This window comes from Thermobia domestica, chromosome 3 (assembly GCF_964235325.1).
Source record: "Thermobia domestica chromosome 3, izTheDome1.hap1.1, whole genome shotgun sequence".
NCBI classification, from domain to species: domain Eukaryota; kingdom Metazoa; phylum Arthropoda; class Insecta; order Zygentoma; family Lepismatidae; genus Thermobia; species Thermobia domestica.
The window spans coordinates 306,833,074-306,852,468 of NC_137456.1; the positions used below are offsets into that span (position 1 = coordinate 306,833,074).

Here is a 19,395-nt window from a genome sequence, read left to right on the forward strand (position 1 = left end):
CTGCGCCTCAACCGATAACCGGAGACCTTCCTCAACGGCATCTACCCGCGCGTCTATTTTAGTCTGATAGTTCCCAACAGAGGTATATAAATCGCGAACTTCCGACCTAACAGCCTCTACGTCTTCGTTTACATGGGCTACCTTCTCATTAATCATTTGCAACATTTCGAATTTGACATTATCGAATTTTACATTCATATCCTGAAACTTACGGTCAACCTGATTACTCATCGCCTGAAATTTATTGTCCACCTTTTCAAATTTTTCGTTTAACGTCAAAGTTAAAGTTTGACTAAATCGTTCCATCATGGCTGCAAAGTCCGTTAATTGCACATTTGAACCGGAAGCTACGTTTCCTCGACTTCCTTCCTCCTTGTCAGAATCGTTCGGGCTACCCCGCGTTACACGTTCACCTTCCTCACTCTCGGTTTCCGATGATTTCGGAAGTGGCAACACTGTCACCTGTTTCGCCAGGAAAGGCTTACATAACCACGGCTCACTACTCTTGTCTAATTCCTGCACTTGTTCCTCTGACAAACCATAACATTGGGCATGTACCCATCTAAAACAACTGTCACAATAAACGCTGAACCCTGCAACTTCGTCACTACAGCATATATATTCGTTCGGATGACGAGATTCGTTACTCGATCTGCTACCCACAGACATTTTCACTTTCATTAAGTTTGTTTCCCACAACATCACGCACATGCAGATCCAGAAGTGACCATGATTCATTCAATGCAGCGATTGTCATAATGATCCACATTACAAATACTCTGCTGTGATTGTTTGTTTTCCTTAGCGCTCGCGTAGGATTGAAACAACAGAAATCCTGGCTGGGTCGCCATTTTTACTTTAAAAAAAATAAATAAATAAAATGTAATTGACTGTTTGTGTTTTTGTATGATGTTCCCTTTCCTTGAGATTACATGCTATGTTGAATGTATCACTGACTAGTGACGCCGAACCTACTGGGCCCGTATGGGCTCGTCATCAACAGTCACTGATACACTCACCAAGCCAATCATCTACGGAAAATAGAACTCAAATCTGGCCCGAAATATAAAGCTTCCAAACTCTCTTCCATCTCGACTCGCAGTTCGGTATCCAGGCCTGCAGTTCATCATCCACATCCCATCCGGAAATAGGTTGTGAACCACGACTACAGACACAGGACATCGACCTACGAGGGGAGCTGGCAATGAGCACAATGAAGATCTTAATGTTGTCTGTGAAAGCCCTATCTGAATCTTAAAAAAAAAAAAATCTTGAAACAGAATTTTGCAACTTAAAAAAAAGTCCAAACTGAGATTTTGATTGAAACTGATAAAATGAGAAATTTTCTACAGATTCGGTTGTTTTCAACTCGGTCACACTAAGGAAAGTCTCTTCCCTGAATTTCACAGCTATTTCGTTTCCCCAGTAAACTTATTCTGTACACACTGCTCTTTGCTTTGATCATGCTTCGCATGCATACCAAAAACATCAACTCCATATTTCTACTACTTCTTAAAATTACAAGATAATTAGATTCTGTATTCGAAAAGAAAGATGTTTTCACGGCTAGTAAGTTTTATTCTTTAAAATATTCATGAATGTAGTGTTGGACAAAATATTTGATAACAGAAAAATCTTTACACTAAACTGACATACCCATCTAAGAAAATAATATGATCGATTTCGATATCTTTCAGAGCCAAAACATTCTTTACTTTTGCACATATTCCCAAAATATTCATATTCTTTAATATTCATTTAATATTCTTGACTTTCAGAACATTTACATTGAATCGACACGCAAAAACAAATGAAAGGATACCATATAAACACATTACACTATTAAAATAATACTTCACTGCCTACAGTTGTGGTTAGCTACTTTCACTTTTATTTATTTATTCTTTGGTGCTTAAACTTCTCTGTGCATAGAGATTGTGGCCGGCATAGAGGATTTACGCTCTTCGCGACCTCTCTTACAGCTCGGACCCACTAGACAATCTAGCACAGGTAAACATTCACTTACATATTGAAATATTTGGTCTAGGAATTAATTCGTGCGGGTGGACAAGAGATGGCGCAACGAACGGAGCGTCCCACAGTTCCGTGTATCCACACATGTGTTGCAAACCCCTGTCATCGCGTATCGTTCGTAGTATAGGGCAGTGGATTAAAGCGTCAACAACACCAGTTTGTAGTTAAGTGAACATGGCGCAATTTGTGCCCGATAAAGTGTTTTTGCGGGGTGTCCTGCTGCATTACTTTAACATGCAGAAAAGTGCGACTGAAAGTCATCGTATTTTGGTGGAAGTGTATGGTGACCATGCTCTAGCTGAGCGAACGTGTCAGAAGTGGTTTGCACGGTTTAGAAGTGGTGATTTCGGCTTGGCAGACCAAGAGCGAGCTGGACAGCCAAAAAAATTTCAAGACGAAGAATTGACAGCATTGCTCGAGCAGGATTCGTGTCAAACGCAGGAACAACTTGCAGCAGCATTAGGCGTTGATCAAACAACAGTCTCCAAACGCTTGAAAGCCATGGGAATGATTCAAAAGATGTCACATTGGGTTCCACATGAATTGAAAGACAGAGACGTTGAAAGACGAAAAACCATTTGCGAATTGCTGCTTCAACGACAGAGCAGAAAGGGGTTTCCGCATCGAATTATTACGGGTGATGAGAAGTGGATCCATTACGAGAACCCTAAACGAAAAAATGCCTGGGTGAAACCAGGTGAACCAGATCCATCACAACCAAAACGAGATATTCACTGTGCAAAGGTTATGCTGTGCATATGGTGGGATATGAAAGGTGTGGTGTACTATGAGCTGCTGCAACCGGGTGAAACTATGAATGGAGAACGTTATCGACGACAATTAATGCGTTTGAAGCAAGCTCTGGCCAGAACACGACCAGAATGGGAGAACAGACATGATAAACTTATTGTTCAACATGATAACGCTCGCCCACATGTCGCAAAACCGGTCAAAACCTATTTAGAAAATGTCGGATGGGAAGTTTTACCCCACCCGCCGTATTCACCAGACGTTGCTCCTTCGGACTACTACTTGTTCGATTGCATGAACAACGATTTGATTGGACAGCGGTTTACTTCTTCAGAAGATATCGAAACATGGGTCTCTGATTGGATCGCTTCCAAGGATGAGGACTTCTTTCGCCACGGAATCCGTACATTGCCTGACACATGGGCGAAAGTGGTGGCTAGCGATGGACAATATTTTTCTTAAGGTATTTATGTATTTTGTGTTTGTACTACAGCTTCAATGTGTGCGTACCAACCGCACGAATTAATTCCTAGACCAAATACTTAAACCTAAATCCCTATTCTAACTACACTAACTTAACCTAAACAAGAATATATAAAAAAAATCACACATATATTTCATGAAGCACCATCCTTATTTTGTATTTATATTTTGTTTTTGTTTCGCTACCACATTCATACCGAAGACGCAGTGGTTACTTGCATTAGTGTCGCTCTGAATATTTTAAGTTTCTTAAAAAAAAAGAAGAAGAAAAGGTATTTACTAGTAATTATTAAAAATTGAAATTTCTAAACTTGATGGGTATCAGATTTAAAATATTACGAAGGTCTAGCCTATTGCCGAAAGTTTTCAGTTACCGGTACGCAAAATTCATGTACCCTTGCACTTAAATGTAGCCGTGAATCTGACACTTACTTACAAGAAATCAACGTTTAGAATCATTTTGTTTCAAAACCAAAGATAACATGCCAAAATAAATAAAACTTAATTTCGAGCAGTGTTACCGAAAATGAATAATTTCAAGATTTGGGGAATCTAAAACATCTTTTCTTCACTGGGGGAAAATGTGTGTGTGGTACACACATTTTCTTGTGATTACGACAATCGCTCTGTGCTGAGAATCTAGCTTTCTTTTCCCCCCCCATCGAATGAAATCACGACGTCACATTGCCCGAACCTGCATGTGTGCGGCGTTGAGGGAAACTTTACGCACTTAACACTTCATGTTTTGGATTTCACACATACAACAGAAAATATAATCACACATATCTGTTTTCTCGAAACAAGGAATTTTGAAGATGCCAAATACCTGGAGTGAGTTTTCACTTTCACTGGTTCCTACTTACGTGAATCTGCTTCTTAAACAGCGACTGAACGGATATATTAAAAAAAAAGTTTCCTGACGAACTACTCCACTTGAGTTTCCTGGGAGACTCTTAAATTGTGGTCCCAAAACAATTTCGGATACTAACTACTATAGCACCGATCTGAAAAAGCCATTGAGCATCACTTAACTTCTTCTTCTTCTTCGATGCCTGCACAACGACTCAATGTTTACTCTCCGTCACCGTCTCCTCCGGCATCTCCTACGTTCTCTCGCTGACCGAGAACGTAAAATTTGCCAACGAGCTCATTCCGTAACAACAGACACCTTCCATGCTAGTATCCCTTATGCAAGACGAAATCATTTCACAGTTTATAATATTACTGGTTTAATAATTTTGTTGAAAACACCAAACACAGCACGTTTATCTCTGCTGACAACTTCTAATACTCGCCAAAACGAAGAATTTATCACAGTTTAACGTAACAACAAATTATTCCACAATTTCTGCAGACGCTGAACACTGCACGTCTGTCTCCTGAAATGGCTGACGCCGTAAGACAAAGAATTACATGAAGATGATCCCTAATTGGAAGATAATCGTGACGTTACTATCGGATGATAGGCTTCTGTGCGAAGATCAAAGAAAACCGAAATCTCAGCCGCAGCTGTGATTGTGGATTATCCAATCAAATAATTTACTCCGAAAACAAAGAGATGCACCAAGAAGAAATTATGGCTGACTTTCTTAATTTGGAATTTTGAAGATTTTACGAAATAAAATTTTTAGCTTTCTTGAGAAGATTCCCTATGCCGAAATATGAATAGAAATAAACTGAAAACCATTGAAAAAGCTGGAATATACACTTATTTGTCTAAAATAATGATATATTCTTGGATAAATACGTAAAATATACAAAATATAATTAATAATCATGTAATCTTCATATAATATCCATTGAAACGATTTATTTCACTAAAATTACACAAAATTTTCGACCTACGGTTTTCCTACTATAACATAAAAATTTTCTCTTCCATTCTAAATAAAATTTTAAAATTTCCTTTCCAATATACAAGGTGCTCAAAAGCACCGGGCCATGTTACGTTATGCTGAGCATAAGGCAACAGTAAGATGTGTACTCATTGTCCCGATAATCCCGGGAACTATATGAGATAATTGGGATCAAAATGCGACGCCCTAGGGACATCGTGTGCTACGTGGATTAAGGCCAGATTTAGTCAAGAACCTGCATGCCAACAGGTTCGAGGCGTTGCTCGTGCATATTTATTTTACTCGGTTCTTTACTTTTGAAGACGTTGATTATTGTTGTTCATTCTATTCAGTTCCTTATTTTCTGACAGAGGTAACTCGGAGTACTTTGCTCTTCGTTTTTACTCTACTGTTACGAAATCACCTTGGTCCATTTTGAAAAGATAAATGACTTTTGTGCCAGACTAGTGACAAAGGATGAAACCTGGTTCCATATTTATGATTCCGAAACCAAGGAACAGTCAAAAGAATGGCGCCATAGTGATTCTCCCCGTCCCAAATGTTCCGTATCCAGAAATGGGCAAAAAAAAATCCTGGCTTTCGTTTTCTGGAATTATATTGGTGGACCACCTACCGAATGGCGCCTTTATCACCAGAGAATATTATGCTAATCTTCTAGACCAACTGAAAGAGCCAATTAAAAGAAACGCCATGGAAAGCTCACAAAAGGGATCGTGATGTTGCACGATAATGCACCCGTCCACAAGTCCAACATTGTTGCTCCCAAATGGGCCACACTAGGATTCCAATTGCCCCATCACCTACTCTACTCCCCAGACCTGGCTTCTTCTTACTATTTTCTATTTTCCAACCTGAAATATCACTGTTTTGAGGACATTCCTTACGTCACACAGGCTGCTAAGAGCTGGTTTGAGGGACAATAAAAAAAAAAAAAGATTTTTTGCATGCGCTAGAAAAGCTGCATTGATCTCAATGAGGAATACGTTGAATAAATGTGTAATCTCAGACCTCTGACTTGTTTTCCTTGGCAAAGCCAGGAACTTTTCAGCACCTCCTTGTATTTATTTTCAAATATCGTGCACATGCATTGTTCTTCCCGTGCCGAGTACTTCAGTTAGTACATAATAAATTGAAAAATATGTAATCGCCACAACACCACCACACTGGAACTTCACGGGGAAAACTGATGCTACTGCACTAGCCATGGCGGAGACACGCTCTCAAGTTAGGAATTAGTGTGGATCCGACGTGGTCAAGGAGAATGACAGGAACCCCGTCGACAGAAATACATGGCTCTGGAATCAGAAAAAGAAACGAAAACTAATAAAAGCCGGAATTAACAAATACAAAACCTGAACAAAATTATGAACATATGAGATGCGTACTATAGACTTAATGATTTATACAGGTTACACAGCAACTAATGTATCCACCTTCTCAATATAATCTACCTTTATCTTTGTGCACTTTTGCCAGCGGTGTGTCAGTTTCAGAAAGCCTTCCTGGAACCAAATGATTGGAGTCCCACGCACCCACGTTTGGACAGCTTTTTGAAGTTCATGAGCGTCTAGAAACCGATGACCGCACAGAGGGTTATTTTTTTCATTGCCCTAAACAGATGGTAATCACTGGGAGCCAAATCCGTAGAGTACAGAGGGTGATGCAGCATTGTAAACCCTAGTTAACCAATAGCAGCAGTGGTTTCCCCGCTGGCATGAAGACGCGCATTATCATGTTGCAGAAGCACTGTTTCGCCCACTTTTTGGGCCACTTCGTTTGAATGGCACGACATAAGCGTTTAAAGGTCTCCACGTATGTTGGACTATTAATCGTGGCTCCATCTTCCAGCCAGTCGATCAGGATAATGTCTTTCATGTCTTAAAATATTGTAGACATACGCTTCCCAGCTAAAGGTATTGTTCGAAATGTCTTTGGTGGTGGACTGTTACGATGTTTCCACTGCATTGATTGCTGCTTCGTCGACGGCTCATGGTAATGAAGCCAGGTTTTATTAGTCACAAACCGAGGCATGAAATCTTCGAGATCATAATCATGGCGCTGCAAAAGTTCCCTTCACAGTCCACTCGACATTGTTTTTGACCTACCCCAACTGTAGCTGGTTGTGCATTATGCGCTATAGGATGTTTCTGGCTACTCCTGTGGCAGCCTCCATTTCATAGAATGTAATATATTTGTTCTCTTGATTGGCCATTTCTAACACAACGATGATGGCTCGTGTTGTCACTGTTACTTTCCTTCCAGAACTGCTCTTTTTCATCGAGGTGCTACCCACTTTCAAACCTTCTACCCGGTTGTACATTGTTTTCCGCGTCGGTTGCATGTTCTCTACACACTATCAAAAATCGCCTATGAGTTTCAGTAGCGACCACACCCTCTTTCCACAGGAACCACGAGTTTCAGCGATGTCCTCCATAGTAACTTTCCAAGTTGTCCGTTAGTAACACTCCCAGAGGTTCAAGAAATGGGTTGCACAGGAATTTCCTGTCGCCTCCGTTACCAATGATGCTCCCAATTCGTAGATGAAGGTCCTAGGTGCTTGTGACAGCCTTCTCAATTTCAGTGGTATACTGCGTCTGGAACGAGAGAAAAAAGTATAAATCATTATAGTACACCCCTCGTAAAAAAACATCGTGCGAATTTTTTAAAAACCGATTTTGCATTTTTTTAAAATTTTTCATGAGCTCCTTCGTGGCTATATCGTTCGTGTGCACGTCTTTAGCGGGGAAAACAAGGTTCAATTCCCGGGGACATGTGGTTTGGATCTCACATTAAGCTGTAGAACCACGTTTTACGCTGCTGAATGGTACGCTAAATCCAAAATTCAACTCATTTTCATTTTTAGAGGGTTTGTTTATACAAAAAGCAAACAAACATTGCACTCAAGTAAACTAGGACGGAGTGGTGCACATCCACATCAGAGGAATATGACACTGATCATCCTAAGACTCAACATTCTAAGACGCATCATTCAACTCCTAAGACGCATCATTGTAAGACTCCCAAGACAAACCCCCGAGTTCTGCAGCGGTATTCGCAACTGAGAGGGCAGGCAAAGAAAATCAAAATGAAGAGTGACTAAATGAATGCTATAAGAAGCTGTCAGCTGTTCTCTCAACCTCACTTCTGCCCGGCGATGACGGTCCACTGCATGAAGGGAGCTCTTCCATTGTGAAAACATGCATTATTTGTAGCTTTTCTTCAAAAAATCGTTCCATATTCTTAATATATACTTAAACTTAACTTAAAATCTATTAATATTACTGTTCCAAAACGAACGCGTATACTTTAAATTGAATTTAAGAGAGTAAAGTTCAGAGACTGGGTCCACAAATAGCCAAGCCTAACTTAAGCAAATCGATTTTAGCAACTCATCTATTAACCTAACCGAAATTTGGCATTTTATGCCATCGTTCAGGTTTGGGCTGCTTCTATTAAATAAAGCCCAATTTAGTAATATTGATAAGTCCAATTATTATGGCTTTTAAGGATATATAGACAAATAAAAATCCATCAAAACTATTAAACGTTTAATTTCACAATCCAAATCTGTACAAAAATACATGAAAACGGAAACATCTAATACCTCTTGGCATTAGAGGTATTAGATTTATACAACCTGTTTGACATCTTTCTTCTTCACATACTAACACTGTTGTCATCTGAGAACTAAGAAGGAACAAAGCAAGGAACTATCTACGTTCATAATGGCGCCTGCATTATTCATCTCACCACAGTATTTAGGAGCAGAAAATATTGTTACTAAAGTGCGTTTGAAGCAGAACTCATATCCCTCGTTCACAACTTGATGCGCTCTGCAGATTAAATCAAAATTATGCGTCTGAAGGAACCTTTGAACAACATCTTCACCATATACCACAGAAATACCGCGATCATTTTTTCCAAAACCACGTATATATTTGTCGGGATCAGACCAGAGAAGATCACAAACAAGACCCTCGACCGGTACTTGTGTTGGTCGCACAACGCGTTTTATTTGATTTACGTGGTGTAGATCAGGCCCTAAACCTCCGTGGCAGCAAAAAATTTTGCCTTCAATGACAGCAGAAAGTGGTAACCAGTTGAAACAGTTTACAAATGTTCTCCACATCTTGATACTGTACCTGCGTTTACATTCGTCATAAAAACCATAATCTCTGTTGACAAACTCACATTCATGATTCCCACGTAACAAATAAACTGAATTTGGATACTTCACTTTATAAGCTAAGAGGAGGCATACTACCTCTATGGAACGTTTACCCCTATCCACGTAGTCTCCGAGAAAAATATATTTGGATGTTGGTGGAAAACCTGCGCCTTCTAAATGACGGAGAAGATCAAAGTATTGTCCATGGAGATCACCAACAACTTTAATCGGAGCTGATATTTCCAGAAGAGAGTTTTCATGCTGAAAGACATCCATTGCTACCATACATAGATCAGTTATGTCATCCTCTGGAAGATCCACACCCATATCGTGTTTTTGTCGGTATGGTTCTAATAAGCGATATATAATGTTATCTATTTTTGCTCGATCATATTTTGCCATGATTTCTATTTAGGTAAAAAAATTAAATTTCAGATAAATTACATGAGGCGAAACACTGAAGAATTTAGAATGATTAAGATGCTCCAAAATTTGAAGATTTGAAGCATCTTGATGGAGTACAAAATTATTGATGTTTGCATTTTTTTCTTTTCTTCTTGTTTATTGTGTATGTGGCTTCTTTTTAAGAGTTTCCAGCCTAGTACTTTACACAGATGGTTAATTCTCAGATGTTATATATTTACATCTCTACAATCAAAATATGTAACTTACTTAAAGATTTTACAGTGAATTGTCTGTGCAGATTTATTGTAGAGATCCATACATAAATTCATTGCATATATACTTATTCTTCAGTAAATCGACTTCTTGTATTTTAAATAAGTGCAGATTTATTGTACGGATCCATACATAAATTGCATATATAGTACTTTTTCAGTTACTCGACTTTTTGTATCTTAACCCTTTCAGCCCTGTTCTTTGTTTACTCTTGATTTTTATTTTTATTTTTTGACTTAACAAATGAAATACAATCGCCATTTTGATCGCGGCTGTCATATTTACATAATTATGAGACGTACACATTTGCATACACTAGAGCTAAAACATGAATGAAAATACAAATTTGCATTAATCGAAAATATCATTGTATTCTACGTGATTTAGAGACTCGAAATGCACCACTAAGAGCAGAACTGCTAATTTTTTTCTTCGCTAAAAGTAGAACAACCTACATGACTGAACTTAAAGCACTATAGAAATAGTGGAAAATGATTTAGATAAATTCAATGAATGCAAAGACATAAAAATTAGCCATTTTGAATCCTCCAGAGTAATTATGTTAACTTTGAAATATAGTGTACACATATGTTACCGTACCGCTAAGGCCGAAAGGGTTAAACAATCATTTTTGGGGTGTAGACTTGCATTCCTCTGTGCAGATTCATTTTAGTGGGGCTTCAGTGTACGTACACGATAAGAACTGTTGTGCAAAAGACACTAATCAACTTGTGCTAGGTAGCCACTAAAAGGAAGAATGCTATCTAACTGCGTCAGAGCAGAAGTGCAACAAGGGAGCCCGAGCAGTAACGGGGAGTGCGTCCGTAGGGAACAGGCAGCTTCAGTGAAGGTGCGTATACACATAAACAAAGATAGTGCAAAATAGTGTATATGGCATAAAATTACTTATCTTATGAGTTGAATTATGTATTTACGTTATTAAAGACGTTATAGGTAATATCCCGATATGTTTTCATTGCTTGCATATTTGTGTTCCAAAGTAACTACTACTAGGTTTGTAGTGCAGATTACTAATGAAAATTTCAAAATTATATAGATCCCTTAAGGCGCATCAGGAGTTAGCACATTGACTTAGCTTCTTCGCTTCACTTTATTTTGTATACTATGGTAACTAGCTATCATATAGCGGAATCCATACATTACAGGTTGGACTTTCATCAGTGTATTTTAACGTAGATACGCATCTCACTGGTAAAAACACAACATATTTAGATTATTTACACACTAGATTAGATATTTAGATTATTACAAATTTGTTGTGTAAATTTTACAAATATGTGGATCCGTACAGTAAATCTGTACCGAATTGTAAAACAAATTTTCTTTAGGAGTGTCAAAATTGATAGTTTTGCGGTTTAAATTTTGTGCTGTAAATGTTAAAGCACCAAGAAATACATTTCTACTTACAATCTTCTCGAAACTTATATTCGTACAAATTTACTTTATGTCGCACAAATATAATTATGATGTAAATAACCTCTTTCTTGATTTTGTTATAGGATCTAATAGCTAGAAATAAATGCCCATAGGTGACCCTGTGGCATTATTTTGCATTCTGTCTTCTACAGAATTCATCTGGACTCAGTGTTGCACAAAATTAAAACGTCTCGTATGAGCATCTTAAGGAAGCACTCCCACCTCCTTTTCTTCCATTTTAGGTCAAAAGCTGAAACACTGAACGCTGAAACGTTTGTTTAATCATTTTTAGATGAAAAGTTTAAACGCCAAATTTTATGTCTCTAATCTTAGAGGATTCCGAGATATGGTATTTTATTATAATAATTGCAACCCCCCACAGCTTTTTCTTCTTACCTATTTTCTTCTCTTTTAGGACAATTATAAAAAAACTATGAAACACATAATTATTTAAATGAAGGGACCAAACTCTAAATTTCACATCTCTAACGTTAAGGGACTCCGAAATATGATAATCTTATTGTAATTCCACCTCCTTTTACCTGCCCACTTCATATTCTTCCATCGTAGGTCAAACACCAGAAAGTGCCTAAACCCATTCTTATTTTATATGAGAAGTGCAAATACCAAATATTATCTCTCTAACCTTAAGAAATTCTGAGATATGGGCAGGCCCGAATATACGGGAGTGGGGATCCTCAACATTTTTACTATCTCCCCAAACTTTTTCACGGTAGGCTTGCAAATGAACCATAATATGGTTGAATGAGACACCCCTAACTTGTACCGGGCCCCCTACTTTTTTGGGCTGGCTACGGGCCTGGATATGGGCATTTAATTATAATAATTGTAATCCCCACTTTTTTCCTTTTGAACCCCTTTTATTCCCTTCTAGATCATATATAAAACACGCTGCAACTCATGTATATTCATTTCAATGTAATAGTCGCCGCCTCTATCCCCAACTCCACCTTCTGAATTGAGTTTCCAAAAATCCTTCCTTGGTGTTACTTTACGTCACAGATCCTATGCACTGTTCAAATTTGAAGTTACTAGCGTAGGCGGTTTGGCCTGAGCGTTGATCAAGTGAGTCACTCACTCAGACTTCTTTTATACATAGAGCTTCGAGTGACTCAAAATGTCGTATTCGAGGATTTTGGATAGGTTGCCAATCACTAGTAAGCAGAGTATTTTTTAATTCAACTTTAATACAAGTTTTCTATTTTATTTTTTTAAAATTTTATTTTAGATCTTTTGTGTTTTGATATGAATTTTGATATTATGCAATTTAAATGAAACAATTCAGCGTCTTCATAACAATTCAAGTGTTTAAGCATATCGCTTAGATACAGGCAATGTCGAACTTGCGTTCATGCCATCTTGGTTGCAGTTTGCACTCTAACTATTGAAATATTTTTCTACAATTTGAAGGATTCTGATAGTAACTTCTGGATAAAATTAAAGGAGGAAACCAGGACATAAAATTTGTACATAAATGTACAAAGTGAAACTAGAAAGAAAACTTCGAGACGAGATGAGAAAGAATTCTTCAAGAATCAAGACGAGACTTCTGCAAATTTTACGAGACGAAACGAGAAAACTTTATTTCTAATCTCGTCTCATCTCGTCTCATGAGTAACACTATTTGTTCTGTAAGAACAAAGCGGTGAAATCATAACGTATAGGTTGTTTATAGGTGATTTCTGCAATCAGTAGTTGCTCCTAGACTTCTCTTCGTATATAAGTGTCTGCTGTAAATAGGAGGATAAAATCTGTCCGCTTAAGTGGCTATGTTTATAAATAATAATAATAATAATAATAATAATAATAATAATAATAAATGAAATATTTCAGTTTAACGTCACACGATTATGCATGTTAGGCTAATGGAGACGGATGATTATGGCAAGTGAACGATGACGGAAGAATTGGTGGAATGAGAATATGGGAGGAAACGGGAATACGCTGAGAAAACTCACGAACACGATGTTGTCCACCACAAACTTACTTGTCCGGGAATCGAACCTATACACCAGAGATAAACGTTTTACCAGTAAACCACTGCGTTCCCGTAATGGTTTTTTATAAGACAATTAGCGTATCTAGGTTCACTTACTGCCGTTGTCTCTTTACTTAAGCCAGGGGTGCCCACAAAGGGGGGCTATGACGCAAAGTGCGTCATTGAAATATTTGGGGGGGGGGCTTAAAAAATCTGTATAAATATGTTTGAGGGAGTGTAAAAATTAATCGAAAAGATTTTCTTCATGGAAGAACATCTACGGGTAGACAATTGGGGGGGTGCGTCATGGGCATAAGGGGGGTGGACACCACTGCTTAAACTGTAAGTAATTGATCTATATTTTCCTGTTTATACATTAGTAACAGATAAGAGTAGTTCGCAAGTGTTATTTAACTATTAAAAGATTCACTCGTTTTACTCCAAGAATAATATTTTATGTTGGCAATATGAATAGTGATAATTGATTCTGACATTTCCGTAATTAAAATGCAATGAAATCAAATATCTAGTTTAACGTCGCACGGTTATGCCATTTAGGCTAAAGCAGATGTATGATTACTGAAGTGAATGATTCTTTTAAAAATGATTTGAATTCAAGTGTTTGAGAGGACGTCGAAAAAGCGCCTGGGCACGATGTCCACCACAAACTTACGTGTCTTGGGCTCGAACCACGGATTCATTGCATTTGAGGTGAGCACTCTAGCACTGAGGCACCACAATACTTGTGCAGCTTCTGATGTACGAGCATACTATATAACACTGTATTGTTACTTTTAAAAAACATTGTGATATTATATACCCAAATAACTCACTAGGCTAAATATGGAAATTCCACTCCGGCTAGTACCATATCTACCTCTGTATATAGGTATACATATCAAATTATAAACATACGTTCACATCGTTTTTGCTTGTTTTGTTTCGTATCATGCTAAGAATTTAACTCACGAAATCAACAATTCAATTTTGTGACCTACTGACATATTGTCATTATCTGGCGGGTGCAGCTATGGAGCATCATATGTAGTACAGCAGCAAAAGTTCAGTTTCAATATTTTCATACGTTGCTTTTTCCTCACTATTCATTGAGTGGTGTAGGCACACTTTTAAAAGGGGCTAAACACACTAATTCATATTACTGATATTTCATATTATAATAATAAATAAAGTAGGAATTTTACATATTGATCTTTTTTTGCTACTAAATGCCCAAATTAACTTGTATTGCAAAAAAACACCTTAAATAAACACGCCTGTGTTTTGGTTGCACTTTTTTTTAATGCAAACATTTTTTTGCAAACCAGTGATGGAATGGGTTATGGCTCACTAGGCCACTTGAATCACGAATTTTGTTCTGGTCATCCTGGTGTGGGACTCGATTTTCTAACCTTGGGACCCAAACAGACCTCGAACCCAAATAGATCCGGTGACCCAGGCAGACCTCGTGACCGAGATAGACTCAGTGACTCTGAAAGACCTTAACACTCAGACAGACCCAGTGACTCAGACTCGGTGATCCTGAAAGACCTTGGGACCCAGACAGACCCAGTGACCTCGACTGATCTCGTAACTCAGATAGACACGGTGACCCCAGACCCACACAGACCTCGTAACCCAGAGAGATCTAGTGACCACGACAAGCCCTGCGACCTAGACAGACGTCGTGACCCAGAGAGACTCAATAACCTTGACAGACCCAGAGAGACCTCGTAACTCAGACAGACCAGGTGACCCCAACAGACCCTGACACCCAGATAGACTTCTTGATCCAGACAGACCCGGTAACCCCGACAGACTTCGAGACTCAAGATAGACCCAGTGATCCAGACAGACCCTGAGACAAAGATAGACCTCGTAAAGCAGACAGACTCTGAGATCCAGTCAGAGCAGTTCCCTGATCAGACTTGGCGACCCACAAGCAACCGAAATATCATCTCAGCGGCATTACTGCAGAACTTTGTAGTTGATTAATAATGTTCATTACTCGAGCTCGATTAATGATGTTCATTGATTTGATTCTTGGTCATTTCATGGTCTTCTTGGACATCTCTTAATCAAGATACCATGTTTTGAATTTTTCATGTTTTCACAAATATACTTTGATATTTATTCCCTTTCCTATACGTGAACTTAGCCTATGCAAAAAGAAGTAACAAAACACTGTTTGTTCTCAGCGGTATCTTTTATACAGTATATTCTAAACGACAAGTTTTACAAGTCGATTAAACTTTGACAATCCCTCAGAAGAGAAACATGTAGAGCTTATTATTTATGTAATTCATACGCGTTTATTCGCTGATAAATCTTATAGTTATCTTTCAGTGCAGCGCTTGACACACACAACCGTAAACAAAAAGCGAGAAAGAAAATTATATTTTGTGAAAAGGTAATGGGAGAAGAGAGAATAATGTTTGTCAGAATTGGATTTAGTGGCTTTATACTTATTCCCCATATGTTTGACCCGGGTCAATCTAGGTCAATCCGGGTCATAAGTGTTTGTGAACCACTGGTGAGTCATGAGTCTGACTGTCTCTGGGTCTTTTGGGTCAGCATCACGTTAGTTTCGCTTTAGTGCATTTCCTTGGCGAAAGCTATTGAATAGGAAGTAAAAGGAGGTAGTAATATCAAACTGACCGATCACGGTTATCACCAATCAGAATTGTTAAGCGCTTTTGTATAGAGATGCAAAAAAGCCGGCTTTTTTGAATCGATGGTTTTTTGCACATAAAAAGCCGGCTTTTTTGGGAAAAAAACGAGAATTTTGGAAATTTTGGCTTTTTTCATTTTCATGATTTTTCTGTTTAAATAGCTTTCTTATAGTATACTCTAAAGTTAAATAAGATTCCATGACCTGCATGCCATATTTCGCTCTGAAATTCACCATCATGATGGATGGAGCACATGCTTTATGAATTAAAGTAAACATAAAGTACGTAGTACTTGAGGGCAATTGTAGAAGCTATTTAACTTTAACTTCTGAATTATCGACATTTTTTCTTCTCTAGATCATTTCCTTTTAGTCATCCGTGTTTCACTTCTTAGAGCTTAGTATTCTAGCTTTTAGCACATAATTAAACTTATGTTTTTCAATATATCCATCAGAGCGTACGTTTTTCAATATGTCTGTCAGAGCGTACTTCCACATTTCTGTTATACTGTAGCTGTACAATGATTTAACAATAATCTTCCGAACACAACCTTGAATACCATTTGATAGAAATAAACAGTATCTTATTTAGAAAAATATTTGGGAGGGTTTTTTTTTCTGAATAATGTTTGGTTTTTCTAAAAATTTCTAACTTTTATTTAAGAGGAGCTTAAGTTTATGAGTACGGGCATAACAAATATTTCGTTTCGTTTGTATATTCAGCTATAATCTTCCAGATAAAACCTTGAAGACCATTTTATACTGATAATCAGTAGCGGATTTAGAAAAGTATTTTGGAGGGGCTTTTCTTATTAATGCTTCGTTTTTCTAAAAACTCCTAATTTTTTATTTGAGGACAGCTTGAAGTTTATGAGTAAAGGCAAAACTAATATTTAGTTTGTTTTAGAAATTCCGTAATTTCGGGGTAGAGGCTTCAATCCGAAAGACATCCCCACCCTAACTCTCTTCGCAAACCCATCACTGCTGGTAATTAATAACAAAGATTTAAAAAACGATTAGAAAGTAAGTTGGCCAGGACTCACAGTACACGCACTATCTCTACATTCACAGATGGAATTAAGAAAAACTTTTGTCAAAATGGTCGAATTCGGGGTTGAATCCCGGACTTCACGATAGAAGCGCGAAAGCTAACCACTCACCCATGTTTGTTATGCAGTTGTGCTTAACTTAAATATATTCTCTCTCTCTCTTTCTCTGTGGCCACAAAAACTCTCCATTGACTTCTGTCCTTATCCAATTCAATCCAGTTTCTACTCTGTATTCCTATTTCTGCTAAATCCATCTTAATATTGTCCTCCCATCTGAGCCTAGGTTTTCCTAATGGACATTTTCCGATTGGATTTCCAGTTAAAACTTTGAAAGCGTTCCCACTTTCTTCCATTCTGGCTACATGACCTGCTCACCTGAGCCTCCTAGACTTGATGACTCTAACGATGTTTGGTAAACCGTATAAATTATGTAGTTCCTCCTTATGAAGTTTCCGCCATTCCCCATTCCCGTTCCTCTTGGGTCCAAATATTTGTCTCAGAATTTTATTTTCAAATAATTTCAGTCTGCGTTCTTCCCTCAGCGTAAGCGACCATGTTTCACAACCTAAAGCATGACAGGCATGATTATCATTTTATATATTTTAAGCTTTAAATTCTTGACAGAATTCGCAACGACAAAGTATTTTGAACTGAATAATAACAAGAATTTCCTGATTTTGGTCGACATTTAATTTCTTTGTGGGTATGATTTTGATCTGGTAATACTGATCCAAGATATTTGAAAGTATTCACTGTGTCGAAAGTGTTAATTAATATTTTAACGCATTCATAATTTGCCGTATTACGATCCTTGTGAACTTCCTTGTATTTAGATTTCTCTGCATACTCATGTCCCTGCAAGCGTTTAATAAGGCCTCTGCATTTCTTTCGTTGTTCTATCAGATTTACATCATCAACATACACCATAACCTGGTGAATACCATTCAGCTCTAGGCCCTGGTTCCTATCTTTGATATTTCTTATAGCGTACTCCGGAACAAAGCTGAATAATAACGGCGATAATGCATATCCTTGTTTCAGGCCAATCTCGACGTGAAAGCTCGCATTTTTCTACTCGGACTTTACTCTGGAATTCATTTAAACACTTAATAAATCTAGCTTTTTCGGTATTCCAAATTCTGTAAGAATGTTGTACAATGTTTCCCTCCTAACCGAGTTGTAAGCCTTTCTAAAATCAATAAACAGTTGATGTACTGGGTAATATATTCCCATTTCTTTTCGAGTATTTGTCGAGTGGTAAATATCTGGTCGATTTCGAGTAAATTCACACTGATAATCTCCAATAATTTAATCTGCGTATGGGGTCAATCTTAGAATGTTAAGAGAAATGCCTCGACAATTATTACAATCAATTCTGTCGTCTTTCTTGTGAATTGAAACAGTGATTGATTGTTCCACTCTTTTCAAATGTATTCCATAGTTTTTCTTTTTTGTAAAAAAAAAAAAAAAAAAAAAAAAAAAAAAAAAGTTTCGCAACTATATGTTGAATTTTCTTGCTAAAAATTTAGAAACCTTCAGCACTGGGTAAACCGTGATGGTGGTTATATATTCTACAGCTTAGGAAACCATACGCTCAGATGAACCGTCTATTACGTATATTATCCATGAACATAAAATTCGATACTTTCCCGATTCTCAACAAGCTTAAGAAGCAGTCAGTGCATTACATAATTTGGAGCTTTACCGATTTTGCAGATCCGAAGCACATAATAGGTGGTAACATATTATTACGTATGTGATCAATCAGTGAAAAATTTGTTCGAAATATTCATACAATGTATATGAAAGATAAAACTTAACTGAAAAATTTCAAGAATGTACAGAACCTCCGGAAACGAAGCTCTTGATGTGCAGATTTCTCTCATGTTTTTCTTTATTTTGCTTCAAAAAGAGGGTGTGTGATATTTTGAAGTAAAAATACTACATACAATTTTGCGTTATTTGTGAATCATTTTTTAAAATACTTACTGTATATAAGACGATAAAATATTATTACTTATATTGGTTAATCCTTTGGAATTCATAATGTTAAGAATTTTTGAAATTCATGGTTTATTTTCGAGGTTTCATATTATTATCTGCATCAACCACTATTTAAATGAGTTTTTTGTTGTAGAGAATTGAAACAAAGTCTGCTTTATCAATTTAAAGCAAAATTTTCAAAAAAGCCCAAAATTTCCCAAGCAAAAAAGCGAAGCAGAAAAAACCGAGTTTTTTTCCAAAAAAGCCGGTTTTTTTCCGAGCCCTTGCAT

General features: G+C 37.5%; 1 protein-coding gene and 1 pseudogene across 1 annotated transcript in view; one reads left to right on the top strand and one right to left on the bottom strand.

The window, feature by feature from the left end:
* Window positions 1–19,395, top strand: part of LOC145681124 (adenosine deaminase-like) — a 147,979-nt gene that overhangs the window by 55,483 nt on the left and 73,101 nt on the right. The gene's annotated exons all lie outside the window — the stretch shown is intronic.
* LOC145681127 (serine/threonine-protein phosphatase PP1-gamma catalytic subunit B pseudogene) lies at window positions 8,657–9,834 on the bottom strand (annotated as a pseudogene).